We start from the raw sequence: 15,518 nt of genomic DNA, 5'->3' as shown, positions 1-15,518 counted from the left end.
CCCGTTTGTGAAAACAGATGCAAAGTGTTCATTAAGAAGCATACCCACATCTTCGACCTTCTTTCACATCTCGATATTTCTCACAGAACATTTAATTAGGGACATTATTTGGCCATTTTGGAACAAGAACAGACAGATACATTTGTTGCGCTGGTTACATCGAATTATCAGCCTGTCTGAAAAGGGCTTCTAACAATTAGCTGTCACCAGGCCCCACCAGTCATCGCGTGATTCCATCATCATATCTTTATCCATTACCCGCCTTTCATCATCACCAGTAGGACCATTTCCCACACTGAGGCTCTCTAATTCCTGAGTGAAGCATAAACACCAGCATGGACTGGTTCATCCAATTCTGTGCTGTATATCCTATGTAATTTTGTAGTCTCAGTTCAAGTGGTTCCTAGATTTGGAGTCTCAGTGTAAGTACTCCCTGGATTTGGTGTCACGGTGCAAGTGGTCCCTGGATTTGGTGTCATGATGCAAGTGGTCCCTGGATTTGTTGTCAAAAGCACCTCGTCACTGGGACTGAGGGCAAACCCGCAGCCCAACAACGCGTTCAGCACAGAATGATTCCATTCAAATCTATTCCCAATTAACACTGTCCACATTAATTCACCAGTAACAGCAGCCCCGCATCTAACTTCAGTGTATCACACAATTCAAAACATTTTAAAGGAAAAATAAACCCCATCACAGCTCAACAGAGGTGATTAATGGGCAGTACATCCTCCTCACATACACCTCTTTCACTCCTATTCTCCAACTCCCTCTCTACAACACGTCCTTCACCCCTACTCTCCAACTCCCTCTCTATATACACGTCCTTCACCCCTACCCTCCAACTCCTCACCCCAACAATTTCATTTTTACCATCACTTACACCAATGATCCCATCATCATCATCATCATAGGCAGTCTCTCGGAATCGAGGAAGACTTGCTTCCACTCCTGAAGTGAGTTCTTTGGCGTCTGAAAAGTCCAATATGAGAGCCACAGACTTTGTAACAGGTGAGACAGATAGTCATTGAGGGAAGGGGTGGGTGGGACTGGTTTGCCGCACGCTCTTTCCGCTGCCTGCACTTGATTTCTACATGCTCTCGATGTTGAGACTCGAGGTGCTCAGCGCCCTCCCGGATGCACTTCCTCCACTTAGAGCGGTCTTTGGCCAGGGACTCCCAGGTATCAGCGGGCTGTTGCACTTTATCAGGGAGGCTTTGAGGGTGCCCTTGTAATGTTTCCGCTGCCCACCTTTGGCTCATTTGCTGTGAAGGAGTTCAGAGTAGAGCGCTTGCTTTGGGAGTCTCGTGTCTGCCATGTGAACTATGTGGGCTGCCCAGCGGAGCTGATTGAATGTGGTCAGTACTTCAATGCTGGGGATGTTAGCCTGAATAAGAACACTGATGTTGGTGCATCTGTCCTCCCAATGGATTTGTAGGATCTTGCGGAGACATCGCTGGTGATATTTTTCCAGCAACTTGAGGTGTCTACTGTACATGGTCCATGTCTCTGAGCCATACAGGAGGGCGGGTATTACTACAGCCCTGTAGACCAGGAGTTTGGTGGTAGGTTTGAAGGACTGGTCTTCAAACACTCTTTTCATCAGGTGTCCGAAGGCTGCACTGGAGCACTGGAGGTGGATCCACACTGGATGTAAATATCAGGAGCTTCTGTGTGATGGTGAGGTGATCACTGGACAATAAAGCACAGAGACCAGTGGGGGGCTGCTCATTATCCTCGGTGTGGTTTAATCCCCTTTCCCACTGAATACTGCAGACAGACATGGTCACCTTGGTAACGGAATGGTCAGTGTGACATCACTTTCTAAACAACAGCACACAAGACAAAGGATTATCAATAAATGGTAAAGGAATTAAACACTCTGCAATTACATTGTAAAGAAAAGGGAAATAAAATGCTGGAAAATAGTTAGTGAAGATAATAATTTGTCTCTGTGGAATTGACTAGCAAACATTAAGAATGATGTGTTTTGTTTACACACACACACACACATATTATATTTGTATGCTCTTTTTAGTTGTTCTGCTAAACCTTATGTGATCCACATTCTACATTCTTTAGCCCATCTGGCGGTGCTTGCTGGGTCTGGATATAAAGAGACCGTGCGCTGTTCCTCCTCCCACTGCCTGGGGGAATGGGGCAGATATTTAAAGGGACAGGGACTCCCCTTTGTCGATTTCAGTGACTTGAGCCTTTCTAAAAATGTCTCGCTGTTTTTGATGATCCATTTAACTTGCTTGTCTAATTTGGAAGGAGTTCAGAATTGTGCAGTGTGACAAAGGTTTCATTTAAAGGTGGAGTCAAATTTGTTTCAAAATATTCAGTTCTAACCCTCCCTCAATCCCCCAAATTTTAGAACACTCTCAGTACTGGGAAGGTCCCAAGTTCGATCCTTGATCTGGGCTGTGAGCTGATCTCAGGCAAGGCAACAGTTCAGGAGTTATAATTGTCGTCAGTACCACTGGGCTAAATAAGAGTAAAAATCAGCCAGTACCCCTGCTCTTCATACCGATCCAGTGACCTCAACTGGGAAGTGTATGGATGTCATTTGAGGACAGGATTTGAGGCTGTGATGCCTATCACAGTGGAAATTCTTCTGGCACTCACTGAGTCGACTGCTGATGAGGCACTAGAGGTTAATAATGTCTGAGGAATTGCATCCAGCCAGATTCAGCACTTTCTGGAGATAAAAAAAATCACAAAATGTTGATTTTAGACAGTAAGGATGGAGGCAGAATGTATCTGAAAGTGATTAACAGACTGGGTTTTGTGTTTAGTGATCCTAGGCGTGTTACCAACACCTTTGCTCAATACCAAGGCAAGGAAAGGCACTCTGGAAGATATAGGGAACTGCGACTTATCCATGAGAGTAATTGAAGGTATGATAACTGAAATAATCTAGGGTTGGAAAGGAGAAAATGCACAAAATGCAGTCGGTAACAGGACATCAATTTATCTCATCTTATCTTGGAGACATCAATTATCGACACAGTGTTATTTGAAATATCAAAATATTAAACTCCAGCCCAGTTATAGGGGTTAGTAACATCAGCAGAAACAAACCCCAACTGACAGAACAAACATGATTCAGTCAGGATGCGATTAACACCAGCAATAACAGTAAAATCCAAACCTGCAGTCATTTGTGAACTCGCTGATATCTCAGCAGGTGGGATGAATGGGTGAATCCCTTCCCACACTCAGAGCAACTGAACGGCCTCTCCCCAGTGTGACTGTGATGATGCATTTCCAGCTTACAACTCTTTTTGGGGAGACAAAATAAACATTAGATCGAGTGCCCCCCGATCTGGGGGACACTTTTAACTGCCCTCTTTTTTTTTGTGGGTTTTTTTGTGATTTTTTTGTGAGCATTAAAATCATTTCCAGCTTACAACTCTTTTAAAGTAAACAAAACAAACATTAGATCAAGTGCCCCCCGATCTGGGGGACACTACAAACATTTCCCAAGGCCTTTTTTTTGTGATTTTTTTTGGGCATTAAAATCATTTCCAGCTTACCACTCTTTTGGGGGGGGGGGTGGACAAAATAAACATTAGATCAAGTGCCCCCTGATCTGGGAGACACTCCAGAAACTTAACTGCCCCTTTTTCTAATAAATGTTTTTTTAAAAATTTCCAGCTTACAACTCTTTTTGGGGGAACAAAATAACGTTAGATCAAGTGCCCCCCGGTCTGGGGGACACTCCAGACACTTAACTGCTCCTTTTAAAAATATTTTTTTTGGGGGGGGTTTTTGTAGTTTTTTTGGGTTTTTTTTGGGACATTAAAACCATATATTTTACAAGTGCCCCCTTTAAAAGGGGAGGGGGACACTAAAACCGGCATTTAAAACAAATTAAACTTTAAAACATATAAAATCCAATTAAAATTTGGTTGCCGGGGGTAATAATGCACTCCAGTCCCTCCGGTGCCCACCTCTCGCGGAAGGCCGCAAGCGGACCGGTGGACACCGCGTGCTCCATCTCCAGGGACACCCTGGACCGGATGTAGGCGCGGAAGAGAGGCAGGCAGTCAGGCTGAATGACCCCCTCGACCGCCCGCTGTCTGGACCGGCTGATGGCCCCCTTGGCCGTGCCCAGGAGCAGTTTCCAGCTTACTACTCTTTTGGGAGAAAAACTAAACATTAAATCGTGCCCCCCGATCTGGGGGACACACCAAACATTTTCAAGGCCCTTTTTTTGGTGTTTTTTTTTGTTTATTTTGTATTTTTTTTTTTGGGCACTAAAATCAATTTTTTTTTCCAAGTGCCCCCTATAAAAGGGGAGGGGGACACTAAAAACACCGGCAATTAAAACAAATTAAACTTTAAAACATAAAATCAAATTAAAATTTGGTTGCCGGGGGTGATGATGCACTCCAGTCCCTCCGGTGCCCACCTCTCGCGGAAGGCCGCGAGCGTACCGGTGAAAACTTGAACCTGCAATCTTCTGATAACATCGCGGTTGCAATCGAAGTCAGACGCCTTATCCATTCAGCCACGCGGCCGCAGCAGTTTCCAGCTTACATGGTTGGGTTCAGTTCTGCACCTGCTGTGCGCAGAGTGAGAATAAACCCTGTGTTGGCCCAATAGGGTGAGCCCGGGCTGGCCCAATAGTGTGAGCCTGTGCTGGCCCAATAGGGTGAGCCTGGGCTGGCCCAATAGGGTGAGCCTGGGCTGGCCCAATAGGGTGAGCCTGGCCCAGGGTCAACAGACAACAATCAGCACAACAAGGCTCCCTTTCAGGGGCCACTGACAGAGGCAGAAACATGTGGTCAAATCAGATTGACAGACACCCTGAAGCCCCGCCCACCCATTGTCCCTGGCCAAAGGGCCAGGCATGCACCGCAAGACCCGCCCTGACCAAGATGGCGGCCGCTCAGCCCGCTCCCCCCCGCCCTGACCAAGATGGCGGCCGTTGAGCCAGCTTCCCCCCACCCTGACTGGGTGCTCACTGACCGGGCCTGGCACCTGGTGACAGTTTAGAGAAGGTTCATGTGGTTGATTCCTGAGATGAAGACGCTGTCATATGAAGAAAGGTTAAACAGGTTGGGCCTATACGCATTGGAGTTTAGAAGACTGAGAGTTGATCTTATTGAAATGTATAAGATTCTGAGTTGATGCAGAGAGGGGGAATCTAGAACTAGGAGGTGTAGTTTCAGAATAAGAGGTCTCCCATTTAAAATGGAAATGAGGAAGAATTTCTTCTTTCAGAGGGTTGTGAATCTTTGGAATTCTATACCCCAGAGAGCTGTGGACACTGGGTCATTAAATATATTTAAGGTGGAGAAAGTTGAGGCCAAGATCAAATCAGCCATTATCTTATTGAATGGCAGAGCGGGTTCAAGAGGCCAGATGGCCTACTCCTGCTCCTATTTATTTTTCTTATGTTCTTATGTCCTTATGTCCTTCTTATCCACTCCATGTGCATCCTTCATAATTTTATACACTTCAATTAAGTCTACCCTCAGCCTCCTCTATTCCAAAGAAAACAATGCCAGCCCATCCAAACTTTCCTCAGCTAAAATTCTTCAGTCCAGATAACATCCTCGTGAATATGCTCTGTACCCTCTCAAGTGCAATCACATCTTTCCTATAATGTGGTGACCAGCATTGTGTGAATACTCCAGCTGTGGCCTAACTAGTGTTTTAGCATAACCTCCAGAGTCTTGAACTTACTGCCTGAAAAAGTAGTAGAGGCAGAAACCCTCATCGCATTTACAAAAGTACTTGGATATGCACTTGAAGTGCCATAACCTACAGGGCTATGGACCAAGTGCTGGAAAGTGGGATTTGGCTGGATAGCTCTTTATCGGCCGCACAGACATGATGGGCCAAATGGCCTCCTTCTGTGTTGCAAACTGCTATAATTTCATGTTCCCAATCTCCTCCTGTCTGATATAATCCAATCCCACAGTCACTGACACCAATCTCCTCCTGTCTGATATAATCCAATCCCACAGTCACTGACACCAATCTCCTCCCATGTGATAATAACCAACGCTTGTCACTGACACCAAGTCGACTGGGAAAATATGTTAAAGGGTAAGACTGTCTTCATCATAGGCAATCCCTTAGAATCGAGGAAGACTTGCTTCCACTCTATAAATGAGTCCTTAAGTGACAGTCCCTGTCACAGGTGGGACAGATAGTCATTGAGGGAAGAGGTGGGAGAGACGGGTTTGCCACACGCTCTTTCCGCTGCCTGCGATTGATTTCTGCATGCTCTCGACGATGAGACTTGAGGTGCTTGGCGCCCTTCTGGATGTACTTCCTGCTGTTAGGGCGGTCTTTGGCCAGGGACTCCCAGGTGTCGGTGGGGATGTTCCACTTTATCAGGGAGGCTTTGAGGGTGTCCTTGTAATGTTTCCTCTGCCAACCTTTGGCTTGTTTGCTGGAATCTACCTGCTCCATGACGACATGGAGGCCGTGATCCTTACCAATGGATCCATCACAGACCCAATCCACGTCAGGACCTGGGTCAAACAGGGCTCCCGTCATTGCCCCAACCCTCTTCTCAATTTTCCTCGCTGCCATGCTCCACCTCACAGTCAACAAGCTGGAGTGGAACTAAACTACAGAACCAGTGGGAACCTGTTCAACCTTTGGCGTCTCCAGGCCAGGTCCACGACCACCCCAACCTCTGTTGTTGAGCTACCTGCGTCTGCGCACAGAGAGGCTGAACTCCAAGTCATAGTCAATGTATTTACTGAGGCGTACGAAAGCATGGGCCTTACGCTAAACATCTGTAAGACAAAGGTTCTCCACCAACCTGTCCCTGCTGCACAGCACTGCCCCCCAGTAAGACTGTAGAAATGCAGTGACAAACATTTAAAGCGATATTTCATAACCCTCAGCAAAGATTATTTAAGTGAGAAATAAAGATGCTAAGAGAAGGATGAACCATCCCTGGCTAACTAAAGAAGTAAAGGATGGTATCAAATTGAAAAGAAAGGCATACAATGTTGCAAAGGACAGTGGAAGGTCAGAGGATTAGGAACTTTTTAGAAACCAGCAAAGGACAACTAAAAAAATGATAAAGATAGAGAAGATCGCATATGAGAGTAAACTAGCAAGAAATATAAAAACAGACAGTAGGAGATTCTACAGTTATATAAAAAGGAAACGAGTAGCTAAAGTAATTGTTAGTCCCTTAGATAAGACTGGGGAATTAACAATGGGAAACACGGAAACAATGGCAGAGACTTTGAACAAATATTTTGTATCGGTCTTCATGGCAGAGGACACTAAAAACATCCCAATAGTTGATTATCAAGGAGCTATTGGTGGGGTGGGGGAGGGGGAAGGGATTTAAAACAGTCACTATTACTCGAGATAAAGTAATAAGAAAACTAATGGGACTAAAGGTGGGAAAGTCCCCTGGACCTGATGACATGCATCCTAGGGTCTTAAAAGAAGTGGCTGCAGAGATAGTGGATGCATTGGTTGAGGGAGACAGAGAGCAGGAAACTATAGACCAGTTAGCCTACCATCTGTCATTGGGAAAATGCTGGAGTACATCATTAAGGAAGTAGTAGCAGGACATTTAGAAAATCATATTGCAGTCAACCAGAGACAGCATAGTTTTATGAAAGGGAAATCATGTTTGACAAATTTGCGGGAGTTCTTTGTGGATGTAACGAGCAGAGTAGATAAAGGAGAACCAGTTGATGTCATATATTTGGATTTCCAGAAAGCATTTGATAAACATAGAAACATAGAAAATATGTGCAGGAGTAAGCCATTCGACCCTTCGAACCTGCACCACCATTCAATATGATCATGGCTGATCATGCAACTTCAGTACCCCATTCCTGCTTTCTCTCCATACCCCTTGATCTCTTTAGCCGTAGGGGCCACATCTAACTCCCTTTTGAATATATCTAACGAACTAGCCTCAACAACTTTCTGTGGTAGAGAATTCCACAGGTTCACAATCCTCTGAGTGAAGAAGTTTCTCTCATCTCGGTCCTAAATGGCTTACCCCTTATCCTTAGACTGTGACCCCTGGTTCTGGACTTCCCGAACATCGGGAACATTCTTCCTGCATCGAACCTGTCCACTCCCGTCAGAATTTTATATGTTTCTATGAGATCCCTTCTCATTCTTCTAAACTCCAGTGAATACAGGCCCAGTCGATCCAGTCTCTCCTCTACATTGTCCTGCCATCCTGGGAATCAGTCTGGTGAACCTTCGCTGCATTGCACTGTCACATCAAACACTGCCAGGGCTGGTGCAGCACAAGTTAGACATTGAGTATATCTTCCCCAAGCACTCCAGGGCAGGAACAGCATGAGATAAATACAGAATAATTTCTCCCTCTACACTGTCCCATCAAACTCTTCTAGGGCAGATACAACATGGATTAAATACAGAGTAAAGCTCGCTTGATACTGTTCCACCAGACCTTCCCAGGGCAGGTACAGCACAGGTTAGACACAGAGTACATCTCCCTCTAACCTGTCCCAGCCATTCCAGGGATGATACAGCATTTGTTAGATATTGTTCCACTGGATAAACCCAGGGCAGGTACAGCATGGGTTCGATACAGAATAAAGCTCTCTCTACACTGTCCCATAAACCATTCCAAGGCAGGTACAGCCTGGGTTATTTAAAGATTCAATCTCCCTATAGCCTGTCCCAAACACTCACAGGATATGGACAGCATTGGTTGGATACAGAGTTAAACTCCCTCTATGCTGCCCATCAAACACTCCCAGGGCAGGTACAGCACCGGTTACATACAGAGTAAAGCTCCCTCTACACTGTCTAATCAAATATTCCCGGGGCAGGTACAGCACACGTTAAATGCATAGTAAAGCTTGCTCTATGCTATCCCATCAAACATTTCCAGGGCAAGTACAGCACTGATTAAATACAGATTAAATATCCCTCTACATTTTACCATCAACCATTCCCAGGGTAGGTAAAGCACGGGTTGGATGCAAAGTAAATCTCCCTCTACATTGTTCCACCCAACACACCCAGGGCAGGAACAGCACAGGCTAGATACGGAGTCAAGCTCACTCTACACTGTCCCAAACACTCCGAGGGAAGATACAGCATGGATTAGATACAGAGAAAAACTTGCACTACACTATCCCATCAAAAACTGCCAGGACAGGTACTGTACGGGTTAGATAGAAAGATTTAGGCTGGGTGTTCCAGAACTTGGAGCCTGGGCAACAGAAGGCACAGCCACCAATGGTTGAACAATTATAATCAGGGAAGCTCAGGAAGACAGGCATCCCATGGGTGGGGCAGGGGGGTTGGGGGGTGGGGGTGTTGTGGGGCTGGAGGAGATTACAGAGCTAGGGAGGGGCGAGGCCATGTAGGGATTTGAAAATAAGTATTAGAATTTTGAAATCAAGCCATTGCTTAACCAGAAGCCAATGTAGGTCAGCGAGCACAGTGGTGATGGATGAGCGGGACTTGGTGCGAATTAGGACATGGGCAGCCGAGTTTTGGATCAACTCTAGTTTATGTAGGGTAGAATGTGGGAGGAGTGCGTTGGAATAGACAAGTTCAGAAGTAACAAAGGCATGGATGAGGGCTTCAGCAGTGGATGAGCTGAGGCAAGACCATAGATGGGCGATGTTACAGAGGTGGAAATAGGCAGTGTTCATTATGCTGTGCATATGTGGTCAAATACTTATTTCAGGGTCAAGTATGACGCCAAGGTTGCAAACAGTCTGGTTCAGCCTCAGACAGAAGTTGGGGAGAAGGATGGAGTCAGTGGCTAGGGAACAGAGTTTGTGGCAATGACAATTACAAATATCAGAATATTTCAAAGGTTATCACGTGCAAAATGTGTGGATTCATTTTTTAAATTAAATCGGTTCCAAAAACAGGCTAACTGATACAGAAAGTAACAGATTTCAAATCTTATGCAAGACAGGTCAATAAAGCGGTGGTTCAAAGGATTTCAGCTGAGTTTAAAGTGAGACCCTGCAGTTCAGTCCACTACAACCACAACTCATGTACTCAAACGGAACAAGTTTGGTGTTTGATATGACAGAAGGCGAACTAGGTGAGATGTGATTAAGAAAAAGCCCTAAAATGGAACAGTCAGTAACAGAACATCAATCAGTCTCCTCTGATCATGGAGGGATCAAATATTCAACAAACTGTGTTTGAAACAAATATAATTTGGTCAACATTTATACACAATATTGATCTCCAGCTCAGGTATAGGGGTTATTAAGACCATCAGAAACAAACAAGAGCTGCCAGAATGAACATGGTTCAGTGCCCAATGCAATCCCAGTAAATCCTGTTCTATTCACTCATTTAAAGCTAGTTGAGGAGGAATTTCTTCTCTCAGAGGGTTGTCAATTTGTGGAATTCGCTGCCTCAGAGAGCTGTGGAAGCTGGGACATTGAATATATTTAAGACAGAGATAGACAGTTTCTTAACTGATAAGGGATTAAGGGGTTATGGGAAGTGGGCAGGGAAGTGAAGCTGAGTCCATGATCAGACCAGCCATGATCTTATTGAATGGGGGAGTAGGCTCGGTGGGGTGAATCCCCACTCCTGCTCCTATTTCTTATGTCCTTATGAACTCAGCAAGCCCCGCGGGAAGAATGTGCCGTACCCAGACTACAGGAGCTCAGTGCGCAGGCGAAGGTCCTGGCTCTGTTTGAAGCATGCGCAATGCATGTAATGGTGCAGGAGACATAGTTCATACAAGCTCCACAGAGGTGTCATTTTTAGTGGCACAGAGGAGAGTAATGGACCAGTGTGGAGCGGCGGAGGCTTTATAAACAACTGATTCCCACCGCAAGCCTGGAATAATAACCAGAATATCGGCGGTTGCAGCTTTGGGGCTTTCCCCGGTCACTAGCCCAGGCGAATGGTGGCCATCTTGGTACAGGAGGCAGGTTCAGCGCTCTGCCATCTTGACTCAGTGAGTAGCACAGCGCATGCACAGCCATCTGGTGCAGGAATAAAGCGAGCGATGTCAGTGCAGAAGAGAAGCCAGCCAGAGTCAGCACTTTCAGGGGAGGGGAACCAGTGGGTATAGAACTGAACCCAGTCAGAGTCAGTACCTGGAGGGGAGGGGTAGCAGTGAGTGTAGAACTGAACCCAGCCAGAATCAGCACCTCGAGGGGAGGAGAGGGGAAACTGTTTCTGTAGAAGAGAAACCAGCCAAGTCAGCACCTTCAGGGGAGGAGAACCAGTGAGTGTAGAACTGAACCCAGCCAGAATCAGCACCATCAGGGGAGCAGAGGGAGGGGAACCAGTGAGTGTAGAACTGAACCCAGCCAGAATCAGCACCTTTAGGGGAGGAGAGGGAGGGGAACCAGTGAGTGTAGAACTGAACCCAGTCAGAGTCATCACCTTCAGGGGAGGAGAGGGAGGGGAACCAGTGAGCGTAGAACTGAACCCAGTCAGAGTCATCACCTTCAGGGGAGGAGAGGGAGGGGAACCAGTGAGTGTAGAACAGAACCCAGACAGAGACAGTGTCTTCAGGGGAGGAGAGTGGAACCAATGAGTGTAGATCAGAACCCAGCCAGAGGCAACACCATCAGGGGAAGGAGAGGGAGGGGAACAAGTGAATGTGGAACTGAACCCAGTCAGTGTGAGCACCTTCAGGGCAGGGGAACCAGTGAGTGTGGAATTCAACACAGCCAGAGTCAGCAACTTCAGGGGAGGAGAGATATGGGAGTGAGGGGAACCACTGAGTGTAGAACTGATCCCAGCCAGAGTCTACACATTTAGGGGAGGAGAGGGAGGGGCACCAGAGAGTCTATATCTGAACCCAGTCAGAGTCAGCACCTATAGGGAAGAAGGAGGGGAACCAGTGAGCGTGGAACTGACCCAGCCAGAGTCAGCACCATCAGGGGAGGAGGGAGTGGAAACCAGTGATTGTACAACTGAACCCAGCCAGAGTTAACACCTTCAGGAGGGAAGAGGGAGGAGAACCAGAGAGTCTATATCTGAACCCAGCCAGAGGCAGCACCTTAAGGGGAGGGAGAGGGAGGAGAACCAGTGAGTGTAGAACTGAACCCAGCCAGAGTCAGCACCTTAAGGGGAGGAGAGAGAATGGAACCAGTATGTGTCGAACTGAACGCAGCCAGAATTGATGGTGAAAACTGGAAATGGAGGAGAAACAGTCCAGACATAAGAACATAAGAAATAGAAGCAGGAGTAGGCCATTTGGCCCCTCGAGCCTGCTCTGCCATTCAATAAGATCATGGCTGATCTGATCATGGACTCAGCTCCACTTCCCTGCCCGCTCCCCATAACCCTTCACTCCCTTATTGCTCAAAAATGTGCCTATCTCCACCTTAAATATATTCAATGACCCAGCTTCTACAGCTCTTTGGGACAGAGAATTCCACAGATTTACAACCCTCCGAGAGAAGAAATTTCTCATCATCTCAGTTTTAAATGGGTGGTCCCTTATTCTGAGACTATGTCCCCTAGTTTTAATTTCCCCTATGAGTGGAAATATTCTCTCTGCATCCACCTTTTTGAGCTCCCTCATTATCTTATAAGTCTCAAGAAGATCATCTCTCATGCTTCTGAGCTCCAGTGTGTATAGGCCCAACCTTTCCTCATAAGTCAACCCCTTCATCTCCGGAATCAACCAAGTGAACCTTCTCTGAACAGCCTCCAATGCAAGTATATCCTTCCTTAAATACGGAGACCAAAACTGTACGCAGTACTCCAGGTGTGGCCTCACCAATACCCTGTACAATTGTGGCAGGACTTCTCTGCTTTTATACTTTATCCCCCTTACAATTAAGGCCAACATTCCATTTGCCTTCCTGCTGTACTTGCATACTAACTTTCTGTGTTTCATGCACAAGGACCCCAAGGTTTCTCAGTACTGCAGCACTTTGCAATTTTTCTCCATTTAAATTATAATTTCCATTTCTATTATTTCTGCCAAAGTGAATAACCTCACATTTTCTCACATTATACTCCATCTGCCAAATTTTTGCCCATTCACTTAGCCTGTCTATATTCCTTTGCAGATTTTTTGTGTCCTCCTCACAATTTGCTTTCCCACCCATTTTTGTATCATCAGCAAACTTGGCTACATTACACTCGGTCCCTTCATCCATATGTTATTATAGATTAATATAGATTGTAAATAGTTGAGGACCAAGCACCGATCCCTGCGGCACCCCACTAGTCACTGTTTGCCAACCGGAAAATGAACAATTGATCCTGACTCTTTTTTAGTTAGCCAATCCTCTATCTATGCTAATATATTGCCCCAACCCCGTGAGCTTTTATCTTGTGTAGTAACCTCTTATGCAGCCCCTTATCGATTGCCTTCTAGAAATCCAAATACACCACATCCACTGGTTTCCCCCTTATCCACCCTGCTTGTTACATCCTCAAAGAACTCCAGCAAATTTGTCAAACATGATTTCCCTTTCATAAAACCATGCTGACTCTGCTTGATTGAATTATGCTTTTCCAAATGTCCCGCTACTGCTTCCTTAATAATGGCCTCCAGCATTTTCCCAGACAGATGTTAGGCCAACTGGTCTATATTTCCTGCTTTTTGCCTGCCTCCTTTTTAAAATGGGGGCGTTACATTTGCGGTTTCCAATCTGCTGAGACTGCCCCAGAATCCAGGGAATTTTGGTAGATAAAAACCAACGCATCCACTATCTCTGCAGCCACTTCTCTTATGACCCTAGAATATAAGGCATCAGGTCCAGGGGACTTGTCCACCTTTGGTCCCATTATTTTACCCAGTATTACTTCATTAGTGATGGTGATTGTAAGTTCCTCCCTACCTATAGCCCCTTGATTATTCACTAATGGGATATTTTTAGTGTCTTCTACCATGAAGACCAATACAAAATATTTGTTCAATGTCTCTGCCATTTCCCTGTTCTCCATTATTAATTCCCCAGTCTCATCCTCCAGGGGACCAACATTTACTTTAGCCACTCTTTCTTTACCTGCAGAAACGCTTACTATCTCTTTTTATATTTCATGCTAGTTTACTTTCGTAATCTATCTTCCTTCTCAATCATTTTTTTAGTCATTCTCTGCTCCCTTTTAAAAGTTTCCCAATCCTCTGGCTTCCCATTAGTCTTGGCCAATTTGATACCCTCCCTTATTTCCCTAGTCATGGATGGTTATCCCTACTCTTTCCTTCTCATTGGGATATATTTTTGTTGCGCATTATGAAATATCTCCTTAACTGTCTGCCACTGCTCATCAACCGTCCCATTCTTTAATCTATTTTGCCAGTCCACTTGAGCCAACTCTGCCCACATGCCTTTGAAGTCTTCTTTATTTAAGCTTAGGACCCTGGTTTGAGAACCAATTTTCTCACCCTCCAACTGAATTTGAAATTCAACCATATTATGGTCACTCATTCCTGAAGGATCTTTTACTAAGAGATCATTTATTAATCCTGCCTCATTACACAGTACCAGATCTAAGATAGCCTGTTTCCAGGTTCGTTCCACAACATACTGTTCAAGGAAACTATCCCGGATACACTCTATGACGTCTTCCTCAAGGCTACCTTGGCCAATTTGCTTGTCCAATCAATATGAAGGTTAAAATCACCCAAGATTATTGCTGTTCCTTTATTACAAGCTTCCATTATTTCTTGATTTATACTCATTCCAACAGTGTAGCTACTCTTAGGGGGCCTATAGACTAAGCCCACCAGTGACTTTTTCCCTTTATTATTCCTTATCTCCACCCAAACTGATTCAACATCTTGATCCTCTGAGCCAATATTGTTTCTCAGTAATGCACTGATCCCATCCTTTATTAACTGTGCTACCCCACCTCCTTTTCCTTTGTCTGTTCTTCCGAAATGTGAGATTGGTTTGGATTTCAGCACAGCAGGAGGGACAATATATGGGACAGGGATTTACAGCTTTGGAAGAACAAGAGAGGAATATTCCATGGAAACTAGGTTTATCTATTTTGAATTTCTGTCTTGTACTTACAGTGATGAGTTTTGTTATCTCCTTTTACGGCGTATTAGAGAGGAGATTTTCAGACAGGAAACACAAACCTAACGTCGCGTCAAGATCTGGATGACCGAGTGAATCCCTTCCCACACTGAGCAGGTGAACGGCCTCTACCCAGTGTGAACTCGCTGACGGAGTCAATCGATTAATCAGGACCTGAATATCATCGGCCTTTGAAAGTGGAAGGAGAAATGTTCTGCCTGTGGGAAAAGCTTTCAGATATCTGTGTGACTGGAAAGGCACCGAGACACACACACACCCGAGTGAGTGTTCCAGTGCACTGCCTGTGGAATGAGCCAGTTCCAGTTACACAGCCTGAGAAAACATCGCACCATTCACAGCGGGGAGAAACTGTAAACGTGTTGTGTGTGGGCGAGGCTTCAATTGATCATCCAACCAGGGAAAGTCACAAGGATACTCACATCATGTGAAACTGTTGAAATGTGGTGACTGTGGGAAGGTATTCAGATCACCGTCTGAGCTGGAAATTCATCGACGCAGTCACACTGGGGAGAGGCCATTCACCTGCCCCGTGTG

The 15,518-nt window shown here is 45.5% G+C and overlaps 1 pseudogene; it reads right to left on the bottom strand.

The window, feature by feature from the left end:
- Window positions 1-15,518, bottom strand: part of LOC139256435 (zinc finger protein 271-like) — a 61,724-nt pseudogene that overhangs the window by 30,369 nt on the left and 15,837 nt on the right.

The sequence above is a fragment of the Pristiophorus japonicus genome, chromosome 3 (assembly GCF_044704955.1).
Source record: "Pristiophorus japonicus isolate sPriJap1 chromosome 3, sPriJap1.hap1, whole genome shotgun sequence".
In the NCBI taxonomy this organism is placed as follows: domain Eukaryota; kingdom Metazoa; phylum Chordata; class Chondrichthyes; family Pristiophoridae; genus Pristiophorus; species Pristiophorus japonicus.
Note: the sequence above shows the minus strand (reverse complement) of the source record. Positions and strands in the feature narration are given on the sequence as shown.